The following is a 17,051-nucleotide window of genomic DNA, read 5'->3' as shown; positions in this document are numbered from 1 at the left end:
GTACTAGAGGCCCTGGGTCCCACTCCTGAGCACCCAAAGAATAAATAACTAAAGTAAGTCATTCACAAATATAGGAAAGTGTTCAATATTAATTAATATTCAAAATATGAGACCTAGAATGTCTCCACTCTAAACTTAGCCACATGTTAAATATATGAAGATTTTAAAAACAAATTTTATTTGAGTGAATAATATATACCTTCTGCATTTTTATATATGATAACTTAAATAATGTCTGATAAAATTAAAACAAAACACAAACATTCAATCAAAATTTTAAGCAACATATTTTCCTATGATCTTTGTGGGACACTCAATTCCCCCTCCCTTCATCTCTCCCTTTCTCCTTCCCCCCTCTATCCTTCCCTCCCTCCCTCCATTCCTTCCTTCCTTGACATGGTCTCTCTATGTAGCTTTTTGTCCTATAACTCTCTATGTAGACCATACTGGCCTTGAACTCACAGAGATCTGCCTATGCCTACCTCCAAAGCACTGGGATTAAAGGCTTGCCATGACACTAGGTTCAGTTTTGTATTTCTACCAATAATCAGCTGACAATAATGTTTTGGGACAAATCTCTCATATTTTTTGCTTTTGATTCAGCACTTCTTGACTGAATGATAGTGTAATAAATATAATCCCGAATACCCAAAACTGTTAACCCCATTACAGGCAAAATAAGAAAAGTAACCAAGCTCATGCATGTAATACCTAAACATAGAAGATGGAGGGAGGAGGCTGGCCCTGAGTATGAGATGCATCTGGGCTATAGAATCACATCATGTCTCAGGGAAAAGAAACGGAGATAACATGTGGTTAGTGCAACCATGCCATCTATCATTGAGTCAGCCTTTGTTGCAGATTTGGGTGGAGGAAGGTCTCCCTTCATGGACACCGGTTATTGAGTTGGTTTTAGAACATAGAAAGAGAATTTCTTTTCAATATACATTAAAACAGTGGAAAATGGAAACACAGGAAACTTTTGAAGGTAACTGAACACTAAATTGCATTTTCTCATGGTTTCATCTGAAAATATACAAGATTTCCTTTTAGAAGGCTCCTAATGCATTTACAGTTGTACATTATGTTTGAGTATTGGGTGAATAGGTCATCAAATGAGTGAACCGATGAAAAATAATTGTTATGGCTTCATTTATACTTAGAACTGAAAGTAGACATTCATTCTTTAATCTAAATTAGATATGTCAAATAATAAGAGGAGCCAGCTTTCATGAGTAACATTTTATAACTCACTAGATAGTTTAAATATATTTGCCTATTTATTCCTTAAAATAACTCCTAGAAGTAAAATTTTTATTTCCATTTTACAGATAGACGGGACTAAAGCAAAAAAGATTAAGAATTTTTTTTTTTTCAAAATGAGGCTGCCATGTTTTTTCATTATGTTTCTAGAATTTTCTGGTCTAAGTTTATTTGCTAGGATCTGTTTGCAGAAAGTTTTTATTATCTTTCCTATTGATGAACTTTCTTCTCCTTCCTTTGAAGATGATTGGTTCCCATCTCCACAGCATTTACTAAATCACTTCCCAAGTTCATTGTGTTTATAAAAAATGTTTGATTTTTAAAAAGGTTACATTAAAAGTATGTAGAACCTAGATTTAAATCTCCCCCTCTCTCTGTGTCTCTGTCTCTCTGTGTCTCTGTCTCTGTCTCTCAATCTCTCTCTCTCTCTCCCTCCTCTCTCTCTCTCTCTCTCTCTCTCTCTCTTCTTCTGTGTGTGTGTGTGTGTGTGTGTGTGTGTGTGTGTGTGTGTGTAGGAGAGAGACATGGAAACAGGAAAGGAATTATTTGGTGGTGGAAGAGGACCAGGGAGAAAGAGGAGAGTGGACTATAGAGAGTGATGGGAGTGGGACAAATATGAGCAAAGTGCAATGATGTACATAAACGAAAATGCCAAAATTATATCTCTTATTCTATATGCTGTCTAAAAATACTGGTAAGAACATCTAGGAAATGCCATATAGGGATATTACAAATGAAAAAACCAATTTTTTTCAAAGCTTCTAAAGAAAACTTAAAAAAAAGTACACAGTAAGTGCAATATTAACCTCAAACCCTTTTTTTCTCATAGTATTACACTCATTGGCTAAGAAAAGGAACCAACTAGTTTCCTGCAATAACCCACCCATGGAAACAAACAAACAAATATGGCTGAGTTCAAAGTAGTGGCTTCTCTGGCTGTTGGTGAGTTCTACTCTAATGATAAAAGGGCTTTCTTGGTGCAAATCTTCAGTCATGGTTGCATTGGTAGTGATGGAGAATTGGGGTTGCAGCTGTGGTGTTTGCATGAGTAATGACGAAGAATTAGGGTTGTACTGGCTCACAAGACTCCTGACCTCATTGTCTACTCTGATCCTGCTGCTCCCAAAGCAACATGTTTGGGGAGTCTTCATAAAGCCATTCAAAGTACATTTTAACCCTTTTATTTCAACAAACATTCCATGTCTCATGCAACCACAAAGCAATTGTTCAAATGAGCATATTTAACATGTGGAATTTTTTTTCTTCTGTTAAGTTAGGTGCATAGTTTTTTATGATTACATGTGGATCTATGTTAGTTTACAAGTATTTAATGTTAATGTCCTTCTTGGATGTGGAAAACATCCATGATGGAGAGTTAGGTATAAACTCATTTGTCTTTTAGTCTCCTCAAAGATACATGAATTTTTCTTTATGGGTAAATAAATACCAATTAAATGCTGTCAGATCTCCTAATTTATGGGCACCTTGTAGGCAAAACATCTAAGAAAGAAGTGGAATGTCACAAATATCGTAGATTATTTATTTGTTTATTTATTTATTTGTTTATTTATTTATTTTAGATGCTGAAGATGGAGCTTTGCCTGGTCCATGCTAGACAAGTGCTGGACCACTAAACCACATCTCCACTGACTTGTTTGTTTGCTTGTTTTTACTGATTATCTCTGTTGCTAACAGACAAGTAAGATATTCCTAGTGAAAACAATATAATAGCTATAGAAGTCTTTATTACTGGCATTGTGAGTTTGACTCAGAAAATATCTCCCAATTAGATTGTGCTTCAACAAGACATCATGCTAGAGTGTGTCTCTTATTCGGTAAAGTATTTGTGTAAATGGTTAACTTGTACTGGGTGACTACTGATACACTTGTTCTTACCTATGGCTACATTTAAAGTCATTTGGTCATTTTTGAAAAACAAAAATCAATGCCTGGGCTTCACCTTTGAGAGAATCTGATTCATTTAGATCTAACAAAGGGCATTGAACTATATATTTTAGATACAAATTCTAATCCTTCTTTTCAAAATAATCTATGTGTGATGATCATAAATGGTCCTTTGGTGGCTCTGGGCCAAGGTCCTCTCATCCTGAAAGTGTAAGCCTGAGCTCTGTGCTCTCCCACACCACCTCTATCTGAGTCCTGTGTTAGCAAGATGGAGCTAAGCAACTGTGACTTTAAGCATTGAACAAGATTAGGCTGTGACTGGAATATCCTGGCAAAGTGGCACAGCTGCTAGCCCCAGGACAAAGCAACTCCAAGTTTCTAAAATATAGACTTCATCTCACCAAGAATATTTGCTTTCTCTTTCCCCCCTTTGTTTACAGCTTGTGAGGCATGACCTCTTCAAGAAACTTTGTAAGGATTCAGAAACTAGAAAAACTGACCCTTTGTGGATTAAGACACAACTGTCTTGTTACATAGGACCTGGACTACATTTGTGAAAAAAGTCTCCTTTGTCTAATGAGAGAAAATAGACACATTTAATGTTAGAGGGTGTCTTAGTTAAGGTATCTATTGCTGTGATAAAACTCCATAGCCAAAAGCAACTTGGGATGGAAGGAGGTTATTCCATCTTACAGCCTGTAGTTCAGTATCCAGGGAAGTCAAGACAGGACCATGGAGGAGAGGAATTCTGATTACTGACTTTCTCCTCATAGCTTGCTCAGCTTGCTTCCTGATATCACGCAGAACCACCAGCCCAAGGGTGGCACTGCCCACAGCTAGTTGGGCCCTCCTACATCAATCACCAGTCAAGACAATATTCCACAGGCTTGTCCACAAGCCAGTCTGGTGGGGACATCTTATCAATTCAGGTTCCTTCTTCCAAAATGACTCTGGCTTGTGTCAAGTTAACATAAAATGAGCCAGCACGGAAGGAAAAATTGAGAATTGATGCACAGGTGTTATGCACTTTCTATTTCTGTAATATTTAAGTTAAGCATATTCTCATGCCACTTTAGCTCCAGCTTTTGGTATTTCTGTTTACTGATTGTCCTAGTCAACTTTCAAAGAAAAACACATCTTCAATATTCCCTTTTCTTGAAAACTTCAGTTATCTTCTCAGTCCCTGAGATGTTCCTTATCACACCATACCTTTATCATCATAAAACTTAGCACTTCTTCACATGTTTGGTGCTCTCTTTTTAGAACTGTAAAAGTAAGTTCTAGAATGAAGTGACAATTTCTCATTCAATCCTGTGCTCTCTATGCTTAACATGGTGTGTAGTGTATATAGGCACTCTATAATAACTCTGGTAAATAAATTAACTGGTAAATGTGTACCAACCTGGGAGAAATTTGTATTTATTGTGTTCTATATAATGAAAACAGAATGATAAGTTATAATTTTGGAGGCCATTACTAGGGGACTATGCAGACACTAACTGGAAAACATTAATGAGTTCATTTCACTCTTGAAATATTACAAATTAAGGGATTTTAAATCAAAATAGTTTCATTTTTTCTTCAAAGCTCTCATGTACCAACTCATCTACATTGTTCTTCACTGGTGCTTTGCCACTAGCTCTGCCTCTTGCCTCTTCTTTGTCTTCTTTACCGAATTATTTCTTCCCTGGTGTTACATAATGAGTTGGTAAACTTGAATTCTACCATTCTCCTGTATGGTTCACCATACATATGTTTCCTCTATGCAATACTCAGAAACCCTCTACTTATAGTGTTGACAGCCTTGTATGCTCTTGATGTAGCAGTCTGAATGCCCTGTGCTGCAGTAGCTTTCTGTCCCCATTTCTGTCTTTAACCTCTTGTAATGTGATTACTACTCAAGGAACATTATCAGAGCTGTTTTGCAGATTGTCTCTGATGTTTTTAGCTTTTGTTTTTTTAGCATATAATATATATATGTATATATTATATTCTGATAATGTTTTTTCCTCCTCCAACTCCTCCCAGATCCTCCCAATCTTTCCACCCACTCACCTCCAAGCCCTTTCTTTCTCTCTTTAGAAAACAAATAGGCAAACAAACAAATCAAACAAAAACAAATTAAACCAAACAAATCATATTTTAAATATCACTTTTCTTAATCATATTATTTCTCTACTATCTTCATTGGCTTCCATATTTTGGTTCTTCTTTTCCTCTTGTGTATGATCCCATCTTTATACACAGAAAACTCAATATGGTTAAGTTCACTTCCAAAGCTAACTCATTTGAAAGTCTTGATTTTAGAGGTTTTTACAGTCTCTATTCCAACTTTGAATAAATCCATTACTTAGAGGGATTAGTATTTGGGAGCTTGATGACACACTGACAACAATTTTGGATTCTTAGCTACCTATATTTGCTATACAGTTACTACAATTGGGGAGTATATCTCTTCTAGAAGGTGAGATTTACAACAACAACAAAGAGTTGTGAGGACTAAAGTACAAATGAAAGATGTTCAGTAATTATCAACTATTTTCATGTTAGTACTGATTCTAAGGCCGTTTTGTGGGCTGTGGGGTATCTAAGTGGTAGAACACTTGCTTTGGATGAAGAGGGTTCAGAGTTTAATTTGCATGAACCCCCTATACAATACACTGATTTTCTTAATGGGAGATTCTAATGTTGTTAAAAAATGATCCTTACTGGTGTCTGGATATCCTGTTCTCTCTAATTTGGCATCTAATATATAGAAAGCAGTTAGTACATAGTTTGTGGATGAACTTATGGATTGCTAAAGCTGAATTCCAAACTATAAATTATAGGAAGAGAAGGAAATTACATTTGGACAAGGTTGTCCTATTTCTGGTGGTGACCAGACATGAGAATGTTAATAATTATTGCAACTGTAATTCCTAATGCATCAGACATGTGCTCATTATCTTAACTAGCTCCTGGACCAGTTTTGTTAGACACCTGTGATGCAAATTTAGATACAATGGTAGAGAAGAATGCCCCACTAACCATTCTACTTAACAATACTTCTTAAAATCCATCAATGCAGACCAGAAGTCACAATGTTGTTGATGGGTTTAGTCCAGATGACCAAAACCTTATTGACTACTTTAGAGTTTCCTCAAAATATGGTGCTACTGAAGGCTCCACAGCATTCTGAAGCTTGCTTAGAAGAGTGGTCAGAGATTAGATGAATCATTTTGAGAAAACACCCCGCAGCCAGAGATGAGAAATCAGCACTACTTCTGTTGGTAATTCAGCAATTAGGAGCTGAGAGCCAGGTGCATCATAGAAAAGGTCTAATCACACTTTATGTGCATAACATGAAGATTAAAACAAACGTGCTACTGAAACATAAGAGATATTTGCAGTGCTAGTTAGGGAAGAGAACAGTGCAACAGACAAACTAAGTCACTGCACATTCCCAATTTTCTTTTTACATTTACTTGTGCATTTCTGATTTATGAAGGAATTAGTAACTGTAGTATAGGGCATATTAGGGCCAGCTATTTAACAGTCTTAGGTTCAAAAATTAAAATGTCTTTTGGATAGTGACAGGAAAAAAAACTGTTAAAATAACCTGCCATTACTATTTCTTTTCTTTCTATACAAATTCTTGTTTTCAACTTTATTAATTAGCCTACACACTTGTTCAATCTTACTTTACATTTTTAACAGAGTTCTAGCTTTTTAAGCTCAGTAGGTAAAGATGCTTTCCATGCAAGCCCAGCCTCAGTTTAACTCCTAGAATTCATATCAAGGTTGAAAGAGAAAACTGACTCCATGGACTTGTCCTCTGACCTCCACATGCATGCTGTGACACCCTGACACCCCCCCCTCCCCACACATATTTATACCACACATACAAAGTCATGATAAAAGCTTGTATATACTATCCTAAAAATACTATCTCACCAAAATTTAACATTTTTTATGTTTTTCAAGTATTTTATGGCAAGCACTTACTGACTGAGCCATCTCCCTGGCTCTAGTGGTTTTATTATTTATTTGTTGCATTTACTGATTTTATATGGGGCAAAGAGCCATGTGTACTCTAGTGTGTATGTAGAAGTCAGAGAACAACTTATAGAAGTTGATTTTCTCCTATGACCACATGGGTTCCAAGTTGTTAGACTTGGCAGCAACTACCTTCACTCAGTGAGCCACCTTGCTGGCGTGTGTGTGTGTGTGTGTGTGTGTGTGTGTGTGTGTCAGTTGCCATATATATGGAAGGTGAATATATATATATATATAATATATATATATATATTATATATATGCTGTAGCATATAAACAAGGTGAGTGTTTTTCCTAGAGAGTGCATCATGAATATTCAAATATTGTCACCAACATTAGGCACTTATTTTGGTTCTGTATTCATTATTTGTTTCCCCAATAAGAACCATGAGAAGAACAAGACCTATGATGGCTGCATTACTTCAAAGCATAAGAATAGAAGGCTGAACGAAATGGTACATTTACCATGTGCCAGTTATTGTGCCAAGAAATTAGATTGACAACATAAATTAGTATCTCATTTTATTGGGATAAATTATTGTTTTAAAAGATTGACTTTGTTATATCTCCACTTCAATGTATGGAAGATGCTGTTGGAACCCAGCCCATGGGGTCTCTAAGAGTTGTTTTCCAGCAAAACCACAGGTACTTCCTGTTTTCCTAACCTCACCCCACTGGGATCAATATCCTGTTGTGAACCCTTTGACCTGGGGTTTTTGTAAGTTTGTATATAAGGCTGCTCCACAATAAAGGTGAGAGACTTTCTCTCAGAAACGGACTAGGAGTCTTCATCCAAATCTCCAGGCTTTCACCCAATACTTGGACTTAGTGGTGGCCAAGAGCAGCCACAAGATGTTTTACTAACTCTTAATTTTGACTTGGGCCTTAAGACATGCTGAGCAAATGGCATGCAAGCAGAATGTGGGACCTTACAATGGAGTTCCTCTTTTGCCCTTCTGTATCACCATGAAAATAATGCCTGGACCAACAACTGTTCCAGGGAAGGGGTGAGAGATGTGTAAAGCAGAGCTGAGAGACCCAGTCATCCCACCTTCAGTTGGATTCATGTTCATAAGCCCATGAAAACTCAGAAGTTCCCCCTACCCCTAACCCCCAACACACTGCTTTCTCTGGGTCCTACAAATTTGCAGTAAAATTTTTCTTTACATTTAGTTCAAAATGTTTTAAGATTTCATCTAAGGCTTCCTTAATTTTTGTGTTACGTGGAAATGTACTCATCATAAAATATTTGAGGATTTTCCAACTATCTTTTTGTTGTTAATTTCAAGGTTAATTCCTATGCCCATTTTAAGCACTCCAAAGTCATAATAAATTCAGATCGAACTTTCCCCCTAGAATTTGTTTTGATGAACATTTCATACATATCTCTGCAGTTTTGGTGTATATTCTATAAATGTCAATTAGAACACACTGATGGATAATGTTCTTCTGGTAATTATGTCCTTCCTGATTTTCAAGAGTGTACTCTCAGAAATATACATACATATGTTTGTGTCTTTCCAGGAGTTCTAGATTCATTGGCTTATATTAAATGCACAAGGTAATTTGGTTCTGTGATCAACAAGTTACTAAATAGTGCTGATTGCCCTTGATGATGGGATTCAAGGCAAAACTGCCTATCAAATGACTGATTATAAATATAGTTATTTTATTCTAACCTTAACTACACACACACACACACACACACACACACACACACACACTATCAACTACTTTCATTGTATCCCATAGATTTTGATAGTTCTGTTTTCATTTGATTCTAGGAATTGTTTCATTTCCTTCTTGACTTCTTTAACAAGCAATGAACCATCTTTTCCTAATTTTCTTTGTACTGCTATGATAAAACAACATACCAAAAAAAGAAACTTGGGGAGGAAAGGGTTTATTTCAACTTACAGAATATAGCTATAAGCTTATAGGAAGCCAGAGAAGGAACTCAAAGCAGGAACCTGGAACCAGGAACTAAGGCAAGGGCTATGGAAGAATGCTGCTTTCCAACTTGCTCCCCATGGACTGTTCAATTTGTTTGCTTATACAACCCAGTACTGTTAAGATAAATCTTTCTGCCAAAAGCCGCCAAGCCCTACAGCCATGTGTGCGCTCTACGCTAGCTGCCTGCCCGAGTTAGGGCCCCAATTAATGCACAGAGAGACTTGTATTAGGTATAATGCTGCTTGGCCAATGACTAGGATTCTCATCTGTTAGCTTAGTCTTAATTATTATAAATGTATATATTTTATAAGACTTATCTTATAGAGGATGCCTTCTGCTGGCACCCTCCTTTGACGGTGGATCACATTGTGCCACTGGAGCAGGAGCGGAGGGGAAAAAGGGACACTTCCTGTTTATCCTTTCTTAAATATGAGTCTCCTTGCTATGTCACTTCCTGCCTGGAACACCACTTTTCTACTACATTTTCCACAATTCTCTTTGACTCCTAGTCCCATCTAACTTGCTGTCTCATTGGCCAAACAAGTACTTTATTCAGTAATCAATAAGATGATGAACATACACAGTACATTCGCATCACAGTACCACCTGCCTAAAGGTAGCATCACCGATAATGAGTTGCCCCCTGTATCAATCAGTACTCAAGAAATGCCCCCACAGACCTACCTATAGGCCAGTCTGATGGAAGAATTTACTCAGCTGAGCTTTCCTCTTCCCAGGTGAACCAAGCTTCTGTCAAGTTGACAAGAAAACTAACCAGCACACCATCCAATAGTTTATGTTCAGTCTCCATCAAAGTGTGCATGTTCTACTCTTGCTGTTAATTTCTGGTTTTATATCATTGTTCTCAGATAAATACATGATATTATTCAATTTTCCCACATTTGTTGAAAGCTTTGGGTCCTATCATATGATCTATTTTAGACTCAGTTCCAAGAGGTCCTGAGAATGGGCACTCTGCACTGTTTTCAACAGAATGAGAATGACCTACAGCTACCTATTAGATCAATTTCATCTATTCTGTCATTTAGTTCTGATATTTCTCTGTGCTATTATTGTTCTTCGGGTGACCTATCTATTGATGAGATTTGGATACTGAAGGCATCCATTATTATTATACTGGGGTTAATCTGTATCTTTACATCCAGTAGTTCTGGTTATATGAAACTGGATAATCCATGCTCTATGTGTATATATTTAGAATCGTTGATAGATTGTTCTTTTAATGAGTATGTAATGACTTACTTCAGACTAATCTCAACTGAGATAGATCTTGTCAGATATTCAAAATACAACACCTACTGCTTTCTAGTTCCATTTGTTTAGAAGGCCCATATCCAACCTTTCACTCTGGGGGTGTATTTTTCATTGGTTGTGAGGTGCATTTCTTAGAGACAGCAAAGAGATTAATCTGTTTTTAAGAATAATCTACTAATCTGTGTCTTTTGACTGAAGGTATTGAGAAGAATATATTCAAAGTTATGAGTGAAAGGTATGTATTAATTCCCATCATTGTGTTGATTTTTCAAGGCTTGATGTTTTCCTGTTTCTTATTTTTTAAATAGTGTTCTAGCATGACATGAGAGTGAGAGGTTCTTTGGGGTTGAATTCTTAGGGGCTTCTCCCTTTAAAAATGGATTTTCTCTCTAGACTAGGAACTAAGAAAGAATATGCATTCAAGAACTCCAAATAAATGCCCTTCCTCCAAGCAGAGTAAAGCTCCAATGAAATCTTTCCTATGGACTTTGGTTAGGGAAAATCTCTGTGCCAGTTCCAAAAAGGTATGCCCCATCATTCTGTTGGGCTTTCCCAAGATTTCCAGGAGCATTATAGGTATGTTCATCTTTCTCTACAGAAAGAAGTATTCTTTTATGTATTTTCCGTAGTTCTTGCTTCTCTGTTAAACATACCTTTGTATGTGTGTATCACAGAAAGTTTATATTTCTCCTTCAACTGTTGATCATTTTGCTGCATCTGGGATGGCAGTTAATGTGTTAGAATATATCAGCCTATGCTTCCTATCTTGTAGGGTTTATTGAGAAATCAACTGTAATTCTGATGGGTTTGCTTTTGTGCGTGACTTTGTGCTTCTATCTTGCAGTTTTCCACATTTTTCCTTGTTTGCTGTTGTTCTAGGTACCTGTGGTGCTGACCACGCCCATTTGGGCATGGCCACAGGTGCATACACTTACCGGGTGTGAGGGATAAAGGCCTGAGGCGAGGGGCACTCTTCCTCTCACTGGTTCTGGTCCGGTTTGGAGGGCTGCTGAGACTGGATGCTCTGAGCGCTAACCTGGGTTATCGGTTTCTCATGTAAGTGATTTCCCCTTAATAAATTAACCATCAATAGCCATATCCCATGTACGGTTATTTTCTTCTACACTCTTTGTCTAGAATGTTAGCTTTAATATGGTATGAAGAGGCTATTTTCTGGCCCTTTGTGTTCTCAGTGTGTCTTCTGATTTTGGACAGCCCTTGCTTTCCCTAGATTTAGGGATGATAAAGGCAACCAACTATTCCTTCCATGCCAGTGTGTGGGTGAAAGACACGTCCCCAGTGGCTCCCACCAGCATAGGGTAGGGGTATAGAGAGCATTGGTCACCAAGTCATGGCTTTTCCCTACAGAAATCCCACCTGACTTAATAAATGCTATTGTAACTATGTCTATTAAAGGAACAGAGCCTGTTACTTGTAATCCTGGCTGTTTTCACCATTTGGTTATTGGCCTTCTAATCTTCCACCTTGCTTGGAAGTCCCCATCAAAATTACTTAATGTCTCCTCATTCCTGAATTCTTGTTAGGTAGTAGGTAGAAAGGTGGTGTCTCTTTAAAAGATTGGTGATATGCCTCAAAACAGATTTTCTTTTTATTCATCTTGGGATCTTTGAGAGACTTAAAAGAAACTAGCCAAAATTGCAAAGTTATCCTGGCTCATTCTTAAAATGACCTGAATAAAAATTTACTGATTTTTATGCTAATTTTTTGTTCAGGATTTTTTAGGCCAGCCATCTCTTCTTTTGAACATGTGATTATGGCCTGGGACTGAGAATGCTCAGCCATGTGCCTGCCTCTTAGTTATGTCTTCCCTGTATGAGTATGTATTCATTTCCCCAGTAATGGCCTGTTTTCTCTATCTGAGGAAAGGACTACTTTACAAAGTGAGTTCCCGAGCTCCTGAATGTAAAAAGCCTTTCTGTATTCCTTTATTATCTCAAGCCTGTACTGACTGGCTTCTCTTGCCTACAGGTGAACTCCTGAGTGTCTTCAAGATGGCACGTTTGTATTTTCCCTTTGCCATCATGTGGTGATATATTATTTATGATTTATTAAAGCTTGCCTAGAGATTCAGAAAGTAAAGTCAGCCTCAGCCATAGAAACCAGGCATACACTTTTAATCCCAGCAGCTAGAAACTAGGAGGTGGTTGTACACACCATTAATCCTAGGACTCAGGACTAAGGAGTAGATAGATCTCTCTGATTTCAAGGGCATCCAAGGTTACAAGAGATTGAATTATTCTAGAAGAGTAACAGATCACATGCCTTTAATCTCAGCACTAGAGGGTGTAAAAGATAGAAGCAGGGTCTTCAGTATCCAGTAGGAGGCATTCATTCTCCAGCCACACTGAATATAGGAGCATTCATTCTCCAGCCACATTGAGGAAGACATTGAAGTCTCAGGATTCTCCTGCCATGCTGAGGAGAAGTTTCAGTCTGATGTTTGGTGAAGCCAGGATCACCTTTCAGACTGAGGTAGATGTAAGAGCTAGTGGCCGGCTTCTTTGCTTTTCTGATTTTCAGTTTGCAGTTTGAACCCCCATATCAATCTCTGGGTCTTTACTAATTGTGCTACACCATCAAGCATTTTTTTTTCGAGACAGGGTTTCTCTGTGTAGCTTTGGAGCCTATCCTGGCACTCGCTCTGTAGACCAGGCTGGCCTCAAACTCACAGAGATCCTCCTGCCCCTGCCTCCCGAGTGCTGGGATTAAAGGCGTGCGCCACCAATGCCCTGCACCATCAAGCATTTTTTATAGATGTAAATCTTTGTTGATCCAGGATGTAACAGGCAACAGAAGCAGTGGTAAGGTAAGTGGAAAATTCATGTAAATAAAGGGTGGGGCTGTGTATAATGTTTGCTGCATTTGTGATTATCAATGCCTTAAAATTCTTGCAGCTCATTTTTGTTGGTTGGTTTGGTGTTCCATCCTGACTTTGGCCTCTCTAAGAATTCTTCCTCCGAGAGTGTCCATATGCCTTTTTTTTTTTTTCTTTTTAAAGCTCTTCTAGCTATCATCTGCTAATACGCCAGAACTCACTGAGGTGATGATAAAGGTGTGGAAAAATGGGGAGTACTTGCTGGGCAGTGGTGGCGCACGCCTTTAATCCAATCACCTGGGAGGCAGGGGCAGGTGGATCTCAGTGAGTTTGAGGCCAGCTTGGTCTACAAAGTGAGTTCCAGGACAACCAGGACTGTTACACAGAAAAAACCTGTCTCGAAAAACAAAACAAACAAACAAACAAAGGGAAAGTACTTTACAATCTTAAGACTGTATCTTTTAGTGAATTTGTATTCCCAGGTTATGCACATCACAAGTGTTTCTTACCTTGTTTTTTCTCTTTCAGATGGAGTAGCGTAGATCAAACGGCATGATGGCATGGGATAGATGGAGTGTCAGAGAAGGAGTGACATAGCTAGAGTGACAAAAATGGAGGGGCATAGGTGGCCTGGCACAGATGGCCTTCCATTTCTAGAATAAATAGTATGATGAAGGGACGGATGTCTTTTCACTGTTCTTCCTTAGTTCCCAGTCACAAGAGCACCTTGAGATTTCTAGAGATAAAACCCATTAAAGGGTGGGGCATTTAAAAATTCAGACCTAAAGAATGTCTCACTCTCACCCTAGTCTGCACAGCCTACAGCCACATACCAAAATGACCGAAATAGTTGCTTCAGCATCTACTATTTCAGGTTAGGATATTTCACCAACAACTCTGAATTTAGCAATTTTTCTGTTTGAATGATGGTAACAGTTCTATGAAGTTTTTTGCTCTAAGGTGGGGAGTGATAACTTCTAGGCACTTGACACATTACGGTTGAAAACTGCTGTCCCTCAGGAAGGAAAAATGCTTATAAATTATGTTCCTCATTGGAGTTGATCAATCTCATTCTTAGCAGTATTCTCCAAATGGGCTTAATTCATGTATTTTCCAACATTTAAAATATTCCCTTAAAAACTCTCATAAGCAGTCAGATGTGACAGCACATTCTGCCTATGAAGCCAGTATTTATAAGGTGAGGTAGGATGATTGACTTGAGATCAAGGCCAGTCTGGTCTACATACTAAGTTCCAGACTAGCCCGGGCTTTATAGTAAGACCTGACACAAGAAATAAACTCCTTATGGTGCTGAATAAACATGACATTGAAAACCCGAAGACTAACATTAGACAACTTTTGTGTGAATGTGTTTTCTCCTTGGACTCTCTCTTTTTCTCTCACTCACTCTTACATGCGCGCGCACGCACACACACACACACACACACACACACACACACACACACACACACCTAAGAATGTAACCTGCTAATAGAATTATGCAGAACTGACTTGTGAGGGGAAAAACACCTTGAGAAGTACCTACAGCACTAACATGTATTACTGGAAACACAGGCAGCATTTGAGCAAAGAGCCTATGAAATATTATTTAAGAATTCAGGAGTGGAGGCTTGAGAGATGACTCAGCAATTAAGAACACTTGTAGAGATTACAGGTTTGACTCCCAGCACCCACGTGTCAGCACACAATCATTTGTAACTACAGTTTTAGGAAATCCAATACCTTCTTCTGAGCACCATGAATACCTGATATGTACAATGGCTCAAAGACCTATATGCTGGACAAACATTCATAAGTAAAATGAATACATATTTTTAAAAAAAATAATTCAAGAGTGGGCACTAATTATAACAGAGATATGTTCATAGAAATGTTTGACAAAATATATTCTGTATGCATTAAATTTGTTTTTTTTTTAATCATGTATGTACTGGTTCACAGAAGGTCATATGATTTCTTTTGTTTATTTGCTTTTTAAAATTGGTGGTATCTGAACAATACTCACTTGTTACTTCTCATATCCTTGCAGAATTTTCTGGATGATATAAGACAGCCTTAGTAAAGGCCCAGAGACCCACTCCAATGCCAAAGTATTCCCATTTGAAATAGAAACATGGAAACACTGGACACATGTTAACAGTTACACTCAAAAAATACCATTTGGACTCCAGAAGTGAACATAGGCTGATTCAGTGGCAGCTTTGTACTGAAGCTGGAGTAGCATCCTGTTATCATGTTTACTGGAAACTATTATAGATCAGGCAATTGTGAAGAGACACAGAAATGTGGTGTGCTGAGAAGGACACCTTCAGCTATAGGGGTTGGTGAGCAGACTCTGACAGCTGAGATGGAATGCAACAGTGAGGAGGCTTTGAGTAGGTTCTCCAGCAGTAGATGAGATCAGGGACTGGTCACATTGGATTGGTATCTTCTCATTCTTGAAGATTTTAGGTAGAAAAATTGACAGACTGCCATGATGGGGAAATGAGACCTTTTTCTGCTAAAGTAATTTTCTTTGTTGACACACCACAAGTAATACAGATGGTTTATGTTGCTGCAAAGGGTTTTCGAGTTTCTCCTCATCAACAACCCAGCAGTTATTTCTATAGCAGACACTAGCTAGGGACCAATAATATAACTAAGTTCTGACACTGCCAAGAGATAGTATCAAACTCCACAGTTTGGCAACTGGGTGTTGCCTTGTGTTCATCTACCCAACAGTTCCCTACTCCAAGTCCCTTTTGTTTGTCTTTTAATGGGGATTTTATTGCATACTACCATTAATAGACTTGGTGCAAAACTCTAGCAAGGGCTATTATCATCACCATTCTGTATGGCCTTTCTGTGCAGCAGGTTCTGGGATGGATGGACTCCCATCAAACAGAAAGGGTCTCACTTAAAGTGGGTCAGGGGATTTCTTTATGGTTGGCTCAAGAAAGAGAGGTGACACAATATTAGAATTTATCTGAGACATTTGATCCTCAAATTTCTACTTCCTGTGGATATGTTAAGGAGGAATTTATAAGCCAAGAACTGTGGATAAAAATTAAATTGTGTGTGTTTGTGTATGTGTGTGTGAGAGAGAGAGAGAGGGGGGGAAGACAACTGTAATCCATGCTTTAAGTGTAGTTTTGTGTTAAGACCACACTTTCTTAGAGTCCTGACTATACTAATGGTGGTTTTATCATTGAACTCTGTTCTTTTAAAAATGTCTTATTTATTATTATTTTATGTGCATAGGTGTCTTGACTGCATTCATGTATATCTGTGTATAACCATATGTAAGGCTGATATCCATAGAGGCCCCATGTCATTGGATGTACCTAGAACTGAAGATAGAAGAGTTGTGAGCCAGTGTGTGGAATCCAGGAATCAAGGCAATGCTCTAACCTGCTGAGCCATCTCTCAGTCCTTAAACCTCCATTCTTGAGTCTAAGCTCTCATACTTGCCTTAGAGTTTACAAAGCTTGAATTGTAGTTTAGTTTGCATAGTGATAGCAGAACACACACCATAGGAGCCTGCTGAGGACTAAGAACCTCATGAAGGCCAATGCTAAAGACAATTCCTAGTGTGAAAAGGGCATCTAGAAATGATACATTAATTATTCCCATGATTGCAAATCCATGTGTGACAACCCCCTCACAATGATCTTTGTTCATGACGAAAATTAGAGCTAAACAGCATGTGACTAAGCATGAGAGCCTCTCACACTATGACAAAATAAACGCAATATACAAGATAGAAATGTCCTTACTTGTGGGG

This window comes from Cricetulus griseus (genome assembly GCF_003668045.3).
Source record: "Cricetulus griseus strain 17A/GY chromosome 1 unlocalized genomic scaffold, alternate assembly CriGri-PICRH-1.0 chr1_1, whole genome shotgun sequence".
NCBI classification, from domain to species: domain Eukaryota; kingdom Metazoa; phylum Chordata; class Mammalia; order Rodentia; family Cricetidae; genus Cricetulus; species Cricetulus griseus.
Note: the sequence above shows the minus strand (reverse complement) of the source record.